The sequence below is a fragment of the Oncorhynchus gorbuscha genome, unplaced genomic scaffold (assembly GCF_021184085.1).
Source record: "Oncorhynchus gorbuscha isolate QuinsamMale2020 ecotype Even-year unplaced genomic scaffold, OgorEven_v1.0 Un_scaffold_2605, whole genome shotgun sequence".
NCBI classification, from domain to species: Eukaryota; Metazoa; Chordata; class Actinopteri; order Salmoniformes; family Salmonidae; genus Oncorhynchus; species Oncorhynchus gorbuscha.
The window spans coordinates 22,518-40,728 of record NW_025747069.1 but is presented as its reverse complement, the minus strand read 5'-3'; the positions used below and the strand labels follow the sequence as shown (position 1 = coordinate 40,728).

Sequence of the window (18,211 nt, the reverse complement as noted above, 5' to 3'; positions counted from 1 at the left end):
GGTTAGAGGTCAGTACATCTCATGAAGGTCTCCCAGTAGACGGGGCCCAGGGTTAGAGGTCAGGGTTATTACCTGGGAAGAGGTCAGTACACCTCATGAAGGTCTCCCAGTAGACAAGGCCCAGGGTTAGAGGTCAGTACACCTCATGAAGGTCTCCCAGTAGACAGGGCCCAGGGTTAGAGGTCAGTACACCTCATGAAGGTCTCCCAGTAGACCAGGCCCAGGGTTAGAGGTCAGTTCATCTCATGAAGGTCTCCCAGTAGACGGGGCCCAGGGTTAGAGGTCAGTACACCTCATGAAGGTCTCCCAGTAGACCAGGCCCAGGGTTAGAGGTCAGTACACCCCATGAAGGTCTCCTAGTAGACCAGGCCCAGGGTTAGAGGTCAGTACACCTCATGAAGGTCTCCCAGTAGACCAGGCCCAGGGTTAGAGGTCAGTACACCCCATGAAGGTCTCCCAGTAGACCAGGCCCAGGGTTAGAGGTCAGTACACCTCATGAAGGTCTCCCAGTAGACCAGGCCCAGGGTTAGAGGTCAGGGTTATTACCTGGGAAGAGGTCAGTACACCTCATGAAGGTCTCCCAGTAGACGGGGCCCAGGGTTAGAGGTCAGTACACCTCATGAAGGTCTCCCAGTAGACCAGGCCCAGGGTTAGAGGTCAGGGTTATTACCTGGGAAGAGGTCAGTACACCTCATGAAGGTCTCCCAGTAGACGAGGCCCAGGGTTAGAGGTCAGTACATCTCATGAAGGTCTCCCAGTAGACCAGGCCCAGGGTTAGAGGTCAGGGTTATTACCTGGGAAGAGGTCAGTACACCTCATGAAGGTCTCCCAGTAGACGGGGCCCAGGGTTAGAGGTCAGTACACCTCATGAAGGTCTCCCAGTAGACCAGGCCCAGGGTTAGAGGTCAGGGTTATTACCTGGGAAGAGGTCAGTACACCTCATGAAGGTCTCCCAGTAGACCAGGCCCAGGGTTAGAGGTCAGTACATCTCATGAAGGTCTCCCAGTAGACGGGGCCCAGGGTTAGAGGTCAGTACACCTCATGAAGGTCTCCCAGTAGACCAGGCCCAGGGTTAGAGGTCAGTACACCCCATGAAGGTCTCCTAGTAGACCAGGCCCAGGGTTAGAGGTCAGTACACCTCATGAAGGTCTCCCAGTAGACCAGGCCCAGGGTTAGAGGTCAGTACACCCCATGAAGGTCTCCCAGTAGACCAGGCCCAGGGTTAGAGGTCAGTACACCTCATGAAGGTCTCCCAGTAGACCAGGCCCAGGGTTAGAGGTCAGTACACCTCATGAAGGTCTCCCAGTAGACCAGGCCCAGGGTTAGAGGTCAGTACACCTCATGAAGGTCTCCCAGTAGACCAGGCCCAGGGTTAGAGGTCAGGGTTATTACCTGGGAAGAGGTCAGTACACCTCATGAAGGTCTCCCAGTAGACGGGGCCCAGGGTTAGAGGTCAGTACACCTCATGAAGGTCTCCCAGTAGACCAGGCCCAGGGTTAGAGGTCAGGGTTATTACCTGGGAAGAGGTCAGTACACCTCATGAAGGTCTCCCAGTAGACCAGGCCCAGGGTTAGAGGTCAGTACACCTCATGAAGGTCTCCCAGTAGACAGGGCCCAGGGTTAGAGGTCAGTACACCTCATGAAGGTCTCCCAGTAGACCAGGCCCAGGGTTAGAGGTCAGTTCATCTCATGAAGGTCTCCCAGTAGACAGGGCCCAGGGTTAGAGGTCAGTACACCTCATGAAGGTCTCCCAGTAGACCAGGCCCAGGGTTAGAGGTCAGTACACCCCATGAAGGTCTCCTAGTAGACCAGGCCCAGGGTTAGAGGTCAGTACACCTCATGAAGGTCTCCCAGTAGACCAGGCCCAGGGTTAGAGGTCAGTACACCCCATGAAGGTCTCCCAGTAGACCAGGCCCAGGGTTAGAGGTCAGTACACCTCATGAAGGTCTCCCAGTAGACCAGGCCCAGGGTTAGAGGTCAGGGTTATTACCTGGGAAGAGGTCAGTACACCTCATGAAGGTCTCCCAGTAGACGGGGCCCAGGGTTAGAGGTCAGTACACCTCATGAAGGTCTCCCAGTAGACCAGGCCCAGGGTTAGAGGTCAGGGTTATTACCTGGGAAGAGGTCAGTACACCTCATGAAGGTCTCCCAGTAGACGAGGCCCAGGGTTAGAGGTCAGTACATCTCATGAAGGTCTCCCAGTAGACCAGGCCCAGGGTTAGAGGTCAGGGTTATTACCTGGGAAGAGGTCAGTACACCTCATGAAGGTCTCCCAGTAGACGGGGCCCAGGGTTAGAGGTCAGTACACCTCATGAAGGTCTCCCAGTAGACCAGGCCCAGGGTTAGAGGTCAGGGTTATTACCTGGGAAGAGGTCAGTACACCTCATGAAGGTCTCCCAGTAGACCAGGCCCAGGGTTAGAGGTCAGTACATCTCATGAAGGTCTCCCAGTAGACGGGGCCCAGGGTTAGAGGTCAGTACACCTCATGAAGGTCTCCCAGTAGACCAGGCCCAGGGTTAGAGGTCAGTACACCCCATGAAGGTCTCCTAGTAGACCAGGCCCAGGGTTAGAGGTCAGTACACCTCATGAAGGTCTCCCAGTAGACCAGGCCCAGGGTTAGAGGTCAGTACACCCCATGAAGGTCTCCCAGTAGACCAGGCCCAGGGTTAGAGGTCAGTACACCTCATGAAGGTCTCCCAGTAGACCAGGCCCAGGGTTAGAGGTCAGTACACCTCATGAAGGTCTCCCAGTAGACCAGGCCCAGGGTTAGAGGTCAGTACACCTCATGAAGGTCTCCCAGTAGACCAGGCCCAGGGTTAGAGGTCAGGGTTATTACCTGGGAAGAGGTCAGTACACCTCATGAAGGTCTCCCAGTAGACGGGGCCCAGGGTTAGAGGTCAGTACACCTCATGAAGGTCTCCCAGTAGACCAGGCCCAGGGTTAGAGGTCAGGGTTATTACCTGGGAAGAGGTCAGTACACCTCATGAAGGTCTCCCAGTAGACCAGGCCCAGGGTTAGAGGTCAGTACACCCCATGAAGGTCTCCTAGTAGACCAGGCCCAGGGTTAGAGGTCAGTACACCTCATGAAGGTCTCCCAGTAGACCAGGCCCAGGGTTAGAGGTCAGTACACCCCATGAAGGTCTCCCAGTAGACCAGGCCCAGGGTTAGAGGTCAGTACACCTCATGAAGGTCTCCCAGTAGACAGGGCCCAGGGTTAGAGGTCAGTACACCTCATGAAGGTCTCCCAGTAGACCAGGCCCAGGGTTAGAGGTCAGTTCATCTCATGAAGGTCTCCCAGTAGACGGGGCCCAGGGTTAGAGGTCAGTACACCTCATGAAGGTCTCCCAGTAGACCAGGCCCAGGGTTAGAGGTCAGTACACCCCATGAAGGTCTCCTAGTAGACCAGGCCCAGGGTTAGAGGTCAGTACACCTCATGAAGGTCTCCCAGTAGACCAGGCCCAGGGTTAGAGGTCAGTACACCCCATGAAGGTCTCCCAGTAGACCAGGCCCAGGGTTAGAGGTCAGTACACCTCATGAAGGTCTCCCAGTAGACCAGGCCCAGGGTTAGAGGTCAGGGTTATTACCTGGGAAGAGGTCAGTACACCTCATGAAGGTCTCCCAGTAGACGGGGCCCAGGGTTAGAGGTCAGTACACCTCATGAAGGTCTCCCAGTAGACCAGGCCCAGGGTTAGAGGTCAGGGTTATTACCTGGGAAGAGGTCAGTACACCTCATGAAGGTCTCCCAGTAGACGAGGCCCAGGGTTAGAGGTCAGTACATCTCATGAAGGTCTCCCAGTAGACCAGGCCCAGGGTTAGAGGTCAGGGTTATTACCTGGGAAGAGGTCAGTACACCTCATGAAGGTCTCCCAGTAGACGGGGCCCAGGGTTAGAGGTCAGTACACCTCATGAAGGTCTCCCAGTAGACCAGGCCCAGGGTTAGAGGTCAGGGTTATTACCTGGGAAGAGGTCAGTACACCTCATGAAGGTCTCCCAGTAGACCAGGCCCAGGGTTAGAGGTCAGTACATCTCATGAAGGTCTCCCAGTAGACGGGGCCCAGGGTTAGAGGTCAGTACACCTCATGAAGGTCTCCCAGTAATATAATAATATAAATATAATAATATATGCCATTTAGCAGACGCTTTTATCCAAAGCGACTTACAGTCATGTGTGCATACATTCTACGTATGGGTGGTCCCGGGAATCGAACCCACTATCCTGGCGTTACAAGCGCCATGCTCTACCAACTGAGCTACAGAAGGACCAGTAGACCAGGCCCAGGGTTAGAGGTCAGTACACCCCATGAAGGTCTCCTAGTAGACCAGGCCCAGGGTTAGAGGTCAGTACACCTCATGAAGGTCTCCCAGTAGACCAGGCCCAGGGTTAGAGGTCAGTACACCCCATGAAGGTCTCCCAGTAGACCAGGCCCAGGGTTAGAGGTCAGTACACCTCATGAAGGTCTCCCAGTAGACCAGGCCCAGGGTTAGAGGTCAGTACACCTCATGAAGGTCTCCCAGTAGACCAGGCCCAGGGTTAGAGGTCAGTACACCTCATGAAGGTCTCCCAGTAGACCAGGCCCAGGGTTAGAGGTCAGGGTTATTACCTGGGAAGAGGTCAGTACACCTCATGAAGGTCTCCCAGTAGACGGGGCCCAGGGTTAGAGGTCAGTACACCTCATGAAGGTCTCCCAGTAGACCAGGCCCAGGGTTAGAGGTCAGGGTTATTACCTGGGAAGAGGTCAGTACACCTCATGAAGGTCTCCCAGTAGACCAGGCCCAGGGTTAGAGGTCAGTACACCCCATGAAGGTCTCCTAGTAGACCAGGCCCAGGGTTAGAGGTCAGTACACCTCATGAAGGTCTCCCAGTAGACCAGGCCCAGGGTTAGAGGTCAGTACACCCCATGAAGGTCTCCCAGTAGACCAGGCCCAGGGTTAGAGGTCAGTACACCTCATGAAGGTCTCCCAGTAGACCAGGCCCAGGGTTAGAGGTCAGTACACCTCATGAAGGTCTCCCAGTAGACCAGGCCCAGGGTTAGAGGTCAGTACACCTCATGAAGGTCTCCCAGTAGACCAGGCCCAGGGTTAGAGGTCAGGGTTATTACCTGGGAAGAGGTCAGTACACCTCATGAAGGTCTCCCAGTAGACGGGGCCCAGGGTTAGAGGTCAGTACACCTCATGAATGTCTCCCAGTAGACCAGGCCCAGGGTTAGAGGTCAGGGTTATTACCTGGGAAGAGGTCAGTACACCTCATGAAGGTCTCCCAGTAGACGAGGCCCAGGGCGTACATGTCCACCTGCTTCAGAGCCGACTCGCAGTCCCTCAGGTTCACAGCCCCCTCCAGAACCTCTGGGGCCATGTAGCGGACTGTACCCACCTGAAGAGAGACAGAACCAGGGTTTAAATACATAAACCCTAACCACCCAATCCAGAATGTCCCAAGCCATGTAGAAGTTAGATCCCACCAGGGAGAGACAGACGTGGGTTTCAAAGGGTTCTATGGTCTCACCTCACTGATGACATGGGTTTCAAAGGGTTCTATGGTCTCTCCTCACTGATGACATGGATTTCAACGGGTTCTATGGTCTCCCCTCACTGATGACATGGGTTCCAAAGGGTTCTATGGTCTCCCCTCACTGATGACATGGGTTTCAAAGGGTTCTATGGTCTCACCTCACTGATTAAATTGGCTTCAAAGGGTGCTATGGTCTCACCTCACTGATGACATGGGTTTCAAAGGGTTCTATGGTCTCTCCTCACTGATGACATGGGTTCTATGGTCTCACCTCACTGATGACATGGGTTCCAAAGGGTTCTATGGTCTCTCCTCACTGATGACATGGATTTCAACGGGTTCTATGGTCTCCCCTCACTGATGACATGGGTTTCAAAGGGTTCTATGGTCTCACCTCACTGATGACATGAGTTTCAAAGGGTTCTATGGTCTCCCTCACTGATGACATGGGTTCCAAAGGGTTCTATGGTCTCACCTCACTGATTCAATTGGTTTCAAAGGGTGCTATGGTCTCACCTCACTGATTCAATTGGTTTCAAAGGGTTCTATGGTCTCCCCTCACTGATTCAATTGGCTTCAAATGGTGCTATGGTCTCACCTCACTGATGACATGGGTTCCAAAGGGTTCTATGGTCTCACCTCACTGATGACATGGGTTTCAAAGGGTTCTATGCTCTCACCTCACTGATTAAATTGGCTTCAAAGGGTGCTATGGTCTCACCTCACTGATGACATGGGTTCCAAAAGGTTCTATGGTCTCCCCTCACTGATTAAATTGGTTTCAAATGGTCTCACCTCACTGATTCAATTGGCTTCAAAGGGTTCTATGGTCTCCCCTCACTGATGACCTGGGTTCCAAAGGGTTCTATGGTCTCACCTCACTGATGACATGGGTTTCAAAGGGTTCTATGCTCTCACCTCACTGATTAAATTGGCTTCAAAGGGTGCTATGGTCTCACCTCACTGATGACATGGGTTCTATGGTCTCTCCTCACTGATGACATGGGTTCCAAAGGGTTCTATGGTCTCTCCTCACTGATGACATGGGTTCTATGGTCTCACCTCACTGATGACATGGGTTCTAAAGGGTTCTATGGTCTCACCTCACTGATGACATGGGTTTCAAAGGGTTCTATGGTCTCCCCTCCCTGATGACATGGGTTCCAAAGGGTTCTATGGTCTCACCTCACTGATGACATGGGTTCCAAAGGGTTCTATGGTCTCCCCTCACTGATGACATGGGTTCCAAAGGGTTCTATGATCTCCCCCCACCGATGACATGTGTTCCAAAGGGTTCTATGGTCTCACCTCACTGATGACATGGGTTTCAAAGGGTTCTATGCTCTCACCTCACTGATTAAATTGGCTTCAAAGGGTGCTATGGTCTCACCTCACTGATGACATGGGTTCCAAAGGGTTCTATGCTCTCACCTCACTGATGACATGGGTTCCAAAGGGTTCTATGGTCTCTCCTCACTGATGACATGGGTTTCAAAGTGTTCTATGGTCTCACCTCACTGATGGCAGCGTTCTCCTCCTCTCCCTGTCGTACCGGCCGGTTCCCCGTCAACTTCATGGAGAGGCCAAAGTCGATGATGACACACGTTCCGTCGTTCTTCACCAGAATGTTCCGACTGTTCAGATCTCTGTGAGACACAGCTGGCTTGTAGAAGTCTGGAGGAGGACGAGGTGGAAGAGGAGGGGGGAAAAGAGGAGGTATGGAGAGAGAAGGAGGGGGAAAGAGGAGAAAAGAGAGGATGATGAGGGATAGAGGGGGGAGGAAGAGAGGAGGGAGAACAGAGGAGGGGAGAGAGAAGAGAGGAGGGGGAGGGAGAAGAGAGGAGGGGGAGGGAGAGAGAAGGAGAGGAGGAGGGAGAAGAGAGAAGGAGAGGAGGGGTGAAGCAGAGAGGAGGGGGAGGAGGGAGAGGATGAGGGAGAAGAGGGGAAGATGAGGGAGAAGAGAGGAGGATGAGGGAGAAGAGAGGAAGAGGAGGAGGAGGAGGGAGAAGAGAGGAGGAGGGAGAGGGAGAAGAGAGGAGGAGGGAGAGGGAGAAGAGAGGAGGAGGAGGGAGAAGAGAGGCGGAGGAGGGAGAAGAGAGGAAGAGGAGGAGGATGAGGGAGAAGAGGAGGAGGAGGAGGGAGAAGAGAGGAGGAGGGAGAGGAGAAGAGGAGGAGGGAGAAGAGAGGAGGAGGGAGAAGAGAAGAGGAGGAGGGAGAAGAGAGGAGGAGGGAGAGGAGAGGAGGAGGGAGAGGAGAAGAGGAGGAGGGAGAAGAGAGGAGGAGGAGGGAGAAGAGAGGCGGAGGAGGGAGAAGAGAGGAGGAGGAGGGAGAAAGGAGTAACAAGATAATATTTAGAACTAGGACCGGGGTGGTTCATAATAGATGAGGAGAACTGATCCTTACAACCAGGGCACAGGCAGAGATCTATTGACTTGGTGCAGTATCACAGTATCCACTAGAGGGCAGTGAGAGGCCTGTAGAACAGAGCAGTACTCTGGTGATAGTATTGTAGAATAGAGCAGCAGTCTGGTGATTGAACCACAGACAGAGGATGGCTACATTACTACTCCACATTGAAACCCAGCCAGAGGATGGCTACATTACTACTCTACATTGAACCACAGACAGAGGATGGCTACATTACTACTCCACATTGAAACCCAGCCAGAGGATGGCTACATTACTACTCTACATTGAACCACAGACAGAGGATGGCTACATTACTACTCCACATTGAAACCCAGCCAGAGGATGGCTACATTACTACTCTACATTGAACCACAGAGGATGGCTACATTACTACTCCACATTGAAACCCAGCCAGAGGATGGCTACATTACTACTCCACATTGAACCACAGAGGATGGCTACAGTACTACTCCACATTGAACCACAGAGGATGGCTACAGTACTACTCCACATTGAACCACAGAGGATGGCTACATTACTACTCCACATTGAACCACAGAGGATGGCTACAGTACTACTCCACATTGAACCACAGAGGATGGCTACATTACTACTCCACATTGAACCACAGCCAGAGGATGGCTACATTACTACTCTACATTGAACCACAGAGGATGGCTACAGTACTACTCCACATTAAACCACAGAGGATGGCTACATTACTACTCCACATTGAAACCCAGCCAGAGGATGGCTACATTACTACTCCACACTGAACCACAGCTAGAGGATGGCTACATTACTACTCCACACTGAACCACAGCTAGAGGATGGCTACATTACTACTCCACATTGAAACCCAGCCAGAGGATGGCTACATTACTACTCTACATTGAACCACAGCCAGAGGATGGCTACATTACTACTCTACATTGAACCACAGACAGAGGATGGCTACATTACTACTCTACATTGAAACACAGAGGATGGCTACATTACTACTCTACATTGAACCACAGAGGATGGCTACATTACTACTCCACATTGAACCACAGAGGATGGCTACATTACTACCCCACATTGAACCACAGAGGATGGCTACATTACTACTCTACATTGAACCACAGAGGATGGCTACATTACTACTCCACATTGAACCACAGAGGATGGCTACATTACTACCCCACATTGAACCACAGAGGATGGCTACATTACTACCCCACATTGAACCACAGAGGATGGCTACATTACTACTCTACATTGAAACACAGAGGATGGCTACATTACTACTCCACATTGAACCACAGAGGATGGCTACATTACTACTCTACATTGAACCACAGAGGATGGCTACATTACTACTCCACATTGAACCACAGAGGATGGCTACATTACTACTCTACATTGAACCACAGAGGATGGCTACAGTACTACTCTACATTGAACCACAGAGGATGGCTACATTACTACCCCACATTGAACCACAGAGGATGGCTACATTACTACTCTACATTGAACCACAGAGGATGGCTACATTACTACCCCACATTGAACCACAGAGGATGGCTACATTACTACTCTACATTGAACCACAGAGGATGGCTACATTACTACTCTACATTGAAACCCAGCCAGAGGATGGCTACATTACTACTCCACATTGAAACACAGAGGATGGCTACATTACTACTCCACATTGAAACCCAGCCAGAGTATGGCTACATTACTACTCCACATTGAACCACAGCTAGAGGATGGCTACATTACTACTCCACATTGAACCACAGAGGATGGCTACATTACTACTCCACATTGAAACCCAGCCAGAGGATGGCTACATTACTACTCCACATTGAACCACAGAGGATGGCTACATTACTACTCCACATTGAAACCCAGCCAGAGGATGGCTACATTACTACTCCACATTGAACTACAGAGGTCAGGTGGACAGGGTGGAGGTCAGGTGGACAGGGCGTGGAGGTCAGGTGGACAGGGCATGGAGGTCAGGTGGACAGTGCGGAGGTCAGGTGGACAGTGCGTGGAGGTCAGGTGGACAGGGCGTAGGGGTCAGGTGGACAGGGCGTGGAGGTCAGGTGGACAGGGCGTGGAGGTCAGGTGGACAGGGCGTGGAGGTCAGGTGGACAGGGCGTGGAGGTCAGGTGGACAGGGCGGAGGTCAGGTGGACAGGGCGGAGGTCAGGTGGACAGGGCGTGGAGGTCAGGTGGACAGGGCGTAGGGGTCAGGTGGACAGGGCGTAGGGGTCAGGTGGACAGGGTGTAGGGGTCAGGTGGACAGGGCGTAGGGGTCAGGTGGACAGGGCGTAGGGGTCAGGTGGACAGGGTGGAGGTCAGGTGGACAGGGCGTAGGGGTCAGGTGGACAGGGCGGAGGTCAGGTGGACAGGGCGGAGGTCAGGTGGACAGGGCGTGGAGGTCAGGTGGACAGGGCGTGGAGGTCAGGTGGACAGGGCGTAGGGGTCAGGTGGACAGGGCGTAGGGGTCAGGTGGACAGGGCGTAGGGGTCAGGTGGACAGGGCGTAGGGGTCAGGTGGACAGGGCGTAGGGGTCAGGTGGACAGGGCGTAGGGGTCAGGTGGACAGGGCGTAGGGGTCAGGTGGACAGGGCGGAGGTCAGGTGGACAGGGTGGAGGTCAGGTGTATGTCTTACCTCCTTTAAGCAGCTCAGTATGCAGGTAGGCCAGGCCTCTGGTGATGGAATGGGCCAGACGACAGCTACTCATCCAGTCTCCTGTCTGCAGGCCCAGATAGCGATACAAAGAGCCCTGACAGAGAGAGAGAGGAGGGAAGGATAATGCACCAATTTGTAAGTCGCTCTGGATAAGAGCGTCTGCTAAATGACTTAAATGTAAATGTATTAATACACCACAATACACCAGGAGAGAGAGAGAGAGAGAACCAGAGAGAGAGAGAGAACCAGAGAGAGAGAGAGAGAGAGAACCAGAGAGAGAACCAGAGAGAGAGAGAGAGAGCTGGAGGGAGAGAGAGAGCTGGAGGGAGAGAGAGAGCTGGAGGGAGACAGAGAGAGCTGGAGGGAGACAGAGAGAGCTGGAGGGAGACAGAGAGAGGGATATATACTGTATTAATACATCATAATACACCAGGACACAGAGAGAGAGAGAGAACCAGAGAGAAAGAGAGAGAAAGAGAGAGAGAGAGAACCAGAGAGAGAGAGAGAACCAGAGAGAGAGAGAGAGCTGGAGGGAGAGAGAGAGCTGGAGGGAGACAGAGAGCTGGAGGGAGACAGAGAGACAGAGGGATATATATATATCTATATACTGTATTAATACATCGTAATACACCAGGACACAGAGAGAGAGAGAGAGAGAGAGAGACAGTGCTGAGGTGGTTTGTCACTTTAAATAAAAGGGAATCAGCTGCCTAAGCCGTCTGGAACCAGTACAACCCAGGAGAAGGAACTCCACTCGGCCCCCAGCCGTCTGGAACCAGTGGAACCCTGTAGAAGGTACTCCACTCGGCCCCCAGCCGTCTGGAACCAGTGGAACCCAGCAGAAGGTACTCTACTCGGCCCCCAGCCGTCTGGAACCAGTAGAACCCAGTAGAAGGTACTCCACTCGGCCCCCAGCCGTCTGGAACCAGTGGAACCCTGTAGAAGGTACTCCACTCGGCCCCCAGCCGTCTGGAACCAGTGGAACCCAGTAGAAGGTACTCCACTCGGCCCCCAGCCGTCTGGAACCGGTAGAACCCAGTAGAAGGTACTTACGTGGGGGTAGTACTCCATGACCAGAAGGTACTCTGGGGTGGCAGCGTAGCCTAGTGGCTAGAGTGTTGGACTAGTAACCGGAAGGTTGCGAGTTCAAACCCCCAAGCTGACAAGGTACAAATCTGTCGTTCTGCCCCTGAACAGGCAGTTAACCCACTGTTCCTAGACCGTCATTGAAAATAAGAATGTGTTCTTAACTGACTTGCCTGGTTAAATAAAGGTAAAAAAATATATAAAAAAATACTCCCCTCGGCCCCCAGCTGTCTGGGACCGGTAGAACCCAGTAGAAGGTACTTACATGGGGGTAGTACTCCATGACCAGAAGGTACTCCACTCGGCCCCCAGCTGTCTGGAACCGGTAGAACCCAGTAGAAGGTACTTACGTGGGGGTAGTACTCCCATGACCAGAAGGTACTCCACTCGGCCCTCGGCCCCCAGCTGTCTGGGACCGGTAGAACCCAGTAGAAAGAAGGTACTTACGTGGGGTAGTACTCCATGACCAGAAGGTACTCCACTCGGCCCTCGGCCCCCAGCCGTTCGTCGGCAGCGATGAAGTGTGCGATGTTGTCATGCTCCAGCAGGGGGAGACAATAAATGGAACACTCGTTCAGGAAGTTCTGCCGATTGGCTGAGCTGAACACCTTCACAGCCACCTGTCGCTCGTCCAACGAACCACAGAACACCGAGCCGTACCGGCCTCGACCTATCAGCTGACAGAGAGAAAAAGAGGAGAAGAAAGGTTGAGAAAACACAACTGGATCTCAATTACATTTTGGTCCTCAAACCAATTCTCTCTATGTGCAGCTGTAGTAGGTGTAGATGTGTATAAGGTAGAATAGCTGTAGTAGGTGTAGATGTGTAGTAGGTAGAATAGTTGTAGTAGGTGTAGATGTGTAGTAGGTAAAATAGCTGTAGTAGTTGTAGTAGGTGTAGATGTGTATCAGGTAGAATAGCTGTAGTAGGTGTAGTAGTTGTAGATGTGTATAAGGTAGAATAGTTGTAGTAGTTGTAGGTGTGTAGTAGGTAGAATAGCTGTAGTAGCTGTAGTAGATGTGTATAAGGTAGAATAGCTGTAGTAGCTGTAGTAGGTGTAGATGTGTATAAGGTAGAATAGCTGTAGCAGCTGTAGTAGGTGTAGATGTGTATATGGTAGAATAGTTGTAGTAGGTGTAGATGTGTAGTAGATGTAGATGTGTAGTAGGTAGAATAGTTGTAGTAGGTGTAGATAGAATAGCTGTAGTAGCTGTAGTAGATGTGTATAAGGTGTAGATGTGTAGTAGGTAGAATATTTGTAGTAGTTGTAGATGTGTAGATGTGTAGTAGGTAGAATATTTGTAGTAGTTGTAGATGTGTAGTAGGTGTAGATGTGTAGTAGGTAGAATAGCTGTAGTAGGTGTAGATGTGTAGTAGGTAGAATATTTGTAGTAGTTGTAGATGTGTAGTAGATAGAATAGCTGTAGTAGGTGTAGATGTGTAGTAGGTAGAATATTTGTAGTAGTTGTAGATGTGTATAAGGTGTAGATGTGTAGTAGGTAGAATATTTGTAGTAGTTGTAGATGTGTAGTAGGTGTAGATGTGTAGTAGGTAGAATAGCTGTAGTAGGTGTAGATGTGTAGTAGGTAGAATATTTGTAGTAGTTGTAGATGTGTAGTAGATAGAATAGCTGTAGTAGGTGTAGATGTGTAGTAGGTGTAGATGTGTAGTAGGTAGAATAGCTGTAGTAGGTGTAGATGTGTAGTAGGTAGAATATTTGTAGTAGTTGTAGATGTGTAGTAGGTGTAGATGTGTAGTAGGTAGAATAGCTGTAGTAGGTGTAGATGTGTAGTAGGTAGAATATTTGTAGTAGTTGTAGATGTGTAGTAGATAGAATAGCTGTAGTAGGTGTAGATGTGTAGTAGGTAGAATATTTGTAGTAGTTGTAGATGTGTATAAGGTGTAGTAGATAGAATAGCTGTAGTAGGTGTAGATGTGTAGTAGGTGTAGATGTGTAGTAGGTAGAATAGCTGTAGTAGGTGTAGATGTGTAGTAGGTGTAGATGTGTAGTAGGTAGAATATTTGTAGTAGTTGTAGATGTGTAGTAGATAGAATAGCTGAAGTAGGTGTAGATGTGTAGTAGGTGTAGATGTGTAGTAGGTGGAATAGTTGTAGTAGATGTAGATGTGTAGTAGGTGGAATAGTTGTAGTAGGTGTAGATGTGTGGTAGGTGTAGATGTGTGGTAGGTGTACATGTGTAGTAGATAGAATAGCTGTAGTAGGTGCAGATGTGTAGTAGGTAGAATAGTTGTAGTAGGTGTAGATGTGTAGTAGGTGTAGATGTGTAGTAGGTAGAATAGTTGTAGTAGCTGTAGATGTGTAGTAGATAAAATAGCTGTAGTAGTTGTAGATGTGTAGTAGATAGAATAGTTGTAGTAGGTATAGATGTGTAGTAGCTGTAGATGTGTAGTAGGTAGAATAGTTGTAGTAGGTGTAGATGTGTAGTAGTTGTAGATGTGTAGTAGGTAGAATAGTTGTAGTAGCTGTAGATGTGTAGTAGATAAAATAGCTGTAGTAGTTGTAGATGTGTATAAGGTGAAATAGTTGTAGTAGGTATAGATGTGTAGTAGCTGTAGATGTGTATAAGGTAGAATAGTTGTAGTAGGTATAGATGTGTAGTAGCTGTAGATGTGTATAAGGTAGAATAGTTGTAGATGTTTATTGTAAGTCGCTCTGGATAAGAGCGTCTGCTAAATGACTTAAATGTAAATGTAAATGTAGAATAGTTGTAGTAGGTGTAGATGTGTAGTAGGTAGAATAGTTGTAGTAGGTATAGATGTGTAGTAGGTAGAATAGTTGTAGTAGCTGTAGATGTGTATAAGGTAGAATAGTTGTAGTAGGTATAGATGTGTATAAGGTAGAATAGTTGTAGTAGGTATAGATGTGTAGTAGGTAGAATAGCTGTAGTAGGTATAGATGTGTAGTAGCTATAGATAGAATAGTTGTAGTAGGTGTAGATGTGTAGTAGGTAAAATAGCTGTAGTAGTTGTAGATGTGTATAATGTAGAATAGTTGTAGTAGGTGTAGATGTGTAGTAGTTGTAGATGTGTATAAGGTAGAATAGTTGTAGTAGGTGTAGATGTGTATAAGGTAGAATAGTTGTAGTAGGTATAGATGTGTGGTAGGTGTATATGTGTAAAAGGTAGAATAGTTGTAGTAGGTATAGATGTGTAGTAGCTGTAGATATGTATAAGGTAGAATAGTTGTAGTGGGTGTAGATGTGTAGTAGGTGTAGATGTGTAGTAGGTAGAATAGTTGTAGTAGGTATAGATGTGTAGTAGCTGTAGATGTGTAGTAGATAAAATAGCTGTTGTAGATGTGTATATGGCAGAATAGCTGTTGTAGGTATAGATGTGCATAAGGTAGAATAGCTGTAGTAGGTATAGATGTGCATACGGTAGAATAGCTGTAGTAGCTGTAGATGTGTATAAGGTAGAATAGCTGTAAAAGTTGTAGTAGCTGTAATAACTGTAGTAGCTGTATTAACTATAGCAGCTGTAATAACTGTAGCAGCTGTAATAACTGTAATAACTGTAATTACTGTAGTAGCTGTAATAACTGTAATTACTGTAGCAGCTGTAATAATTGTAGCAGCTGTAATAACTGTAGCAGCTGTAATAACTGTAGCAGCTGTAATAACTGTAATTACAGTAGTAGCTGTAATAACTGTAATAACTGTAGCAGCAGTAATAACTGTAGCAGCTGTAATAACTGTAGCAGCTGTAATAACTGTAGCAGCTGTAATAACTGTAGTAGCTGTAATAGCTGTAGTAGCTGTAATAACTGTAGTAGCTGTAATAACTGTAGTAGCTGTAATAACTGTAGCAGCTGTAATAACTGTAGCAGCTGTAATAACTGTAGCAGCTGTAATAACTGTAATTACTGTAGTAGCTGTAATAACTGTAATTACTGTAGTAGCTGTAATAGCTGTAATAACTGTAGTAGTTGTAATAGCTGTAGCAGCTGTGATAACTGTAGTAGCTGTAATAACTGTAGCAGCTATAATAACTGTAATAACTGTAGTAGCTGTAATAACTGTAGTAGCTGTAATAACTGTAGCAGCTGTAATAACTAGTAGCTGTACTAACTGTAGCAGCTGTACTAACTGTAGCAGCTGTACTAACTGTAGCAGCTGTACTAACTATAGTAGCTGTAATAACTGTAGCAGCTGTAATAACTGTAATTACTGTAGTAGCTGTAATAACTGTAATTACTGTAGTAGCTGTAATAACTGTAGCAGATGTAATAACTGTAGCAGCTGTAATAACTGTAGCAGCTGTACTAACTGTAGTAACTGTAATAACTGTAGCAGCTGTAATAACTGTAGTAGCTGTAATAGCTGTAGTAGCTGTAATAACTGTAGTAGCTGTAATAAATGTAGCAGCTGTAATAAATGTAGCAGCTGTAATAACTGTAGTAGCTGTAATAACTGTAGCAGCTGTAATAACTGTAATTACTGTAGTAGCTGTAATAACTGTAATTACTGTAGTAGCTGTAATAGCTGTAATAACTGCAGTAGTTGTAATAGCTGTAGCAGCTGTAATAACTGTAGTAGCTGTAATAACTGTAGCAGCTATAATAACTGTAATCACTGTAGTAGCTGTAATAACTGTAGTAGCTATAATAACTGTAGTAGCTGTAATAGCTGTAGCAGCTGTAATAACTGTAGTAGCTGTAATAACTGTAGTAGCTGTAGTAACTGTAATAACTGTAGTAGCTGTAATAACTGTAGCAGCTGTAATAACTGTAGCAGCTGTAATAACTGTAGCAGCTGTAATAACTGTAGCAGCTGTAATAACTGTAGTAACTGTAATAACTGTAGTAACTGTAAGAACTGTAGTAGCTGTAATAACTACAATAACTGTAGCAGCTGTAATAACTGTAGCAACTGTAATAACTGTAGTAACTGTAATAACTGTAGCTGCTGTAATAACTGTAGCAGCTGTAATAACTGTAGCAGCTGTAATAACTGTAGCAACTGTAATAACTGTAGCAGCTATAATAACTGTAGCAGCTGTAACAACTGTAGTAGCTGTAATAACTGTAGTAACTGTAATAACTGTAGCAGCTGTAATAACTGTAGTAACTGTAATAAATGTAGCTGCTGTAATAGCTGTAATAACTGTCGCAGCTGTAGCCATCTGACCTCCAGTTGTTTGAGGTTGTCCAGGTCCAGAGAGCTCTCAGAACCAGCTCCCTCCATCATGTTGAGATTATGAAGGCCCTGTTTACCACCTCCTGAGAATACATACACAGTCAGACAGAGGCTTAGGTCACGGGGATAAACAGAGATAAGCATCATATTATTGTCTGGTCATCACCATGGTTACTCACTGTGCATCATGCGGTAACCGAAGAAGGCAGCAAAGATGATGACAGCCAACACAGAGACAACAGCCAAGGAGATGACTATGGTCTCTTCACACTGCAACTGGTTGTCTACAGCAGGACATAAACAACCTGTTAGTCTCCATCTCTAACCTGGTAGTATTCTGGTGGTCTACAGCAGGACATAAACAACCTGTTAGTCTCCATCTCTAACCTGGTAGTATTCTGGTGGTCTACAGCAGGACATCAACAACCTGTTAGTCTCCATCTCTAACCTGGTAGTATTCTGGTGGTCTACAGCAGGACATAAACAACCTGTTAGTCTGTCTCTAACCTGGTAGTATTCTGGTGGTCTACAGCAGGACATAAACAACCTGTTAGTCTGTCTATAACCATTCTGGTGGTCTACAGCAGGACATAAACAACCTGTTAGTCTGTCTCTAACCTGGTAGTATTCTGGTGGTCTACAGCAGGACATAAACAAAGAATATCTAACCTAGTCACAAGGAATATCTTGTCTGTCTCAACCCAAATCTGATAACATTAAAAGTGATTCATTTTTACATCAACAAATAACATACTGGTGGGGTTGGTTAGGGGTTAAAGGACATGTCAGTTACATACTGGCTGGGCTGTAGTGGGGTTGGTAAGGGGTCAGGGGTTAGGGTTAAAGGACATGTCAGTTACATACTGGCTGGGCTGTAGTGGAGTTGGTAAGGGGTCAGGGTTAAAGGACATGTCAGTTACATACTGGCTAGGCTGTAGTGGGGTTGGGTTAGGGGTCAGGGTTAAAGGACATGTCGGTTACATACTGGCTGGGCTGCAGTGGGGTTGGGTTAGGGGTCAGGGGTTATGGGTCAGGGTTAAAGGACATGTCAGATACATACTGGCTGGGCTGTAGTGGGGTTGGGTTAGGGGTCAGGGGTTAGGGTTAAAGGACATGTCAGTTACATACTGGCTGGGCTGTAGTGGGGTTGGGTTAGGGGTCAGGGTTATGGGTCAGGGTTAAAGGACATGTCAGTTACATACTGGCTGGGCTGTAGTGGAGTTGGTTAGGGGTCAGGGGTTAGGGGTCAGGGGTTAGGGTTAAAGGACATGTCAGTTACATACTGGCTGGGCTGTAGTGGAGTTGGTTAGGGGTCAGGGGTAAAGGACATGTCAGTTACATACTGGCTGGGCTGTAGTGGAGTT

General features: G+C 48.3%; 1 pseudogene; it reads right to left on the bottom strand.

The window, feature by feature from the left end:
• Window positions 1–18,211, bottom strand: part of LOC124026115 — a 32,288-nt pseudogene that overhangs the window by 8,399 nt on the left and 5,678 nt on the right.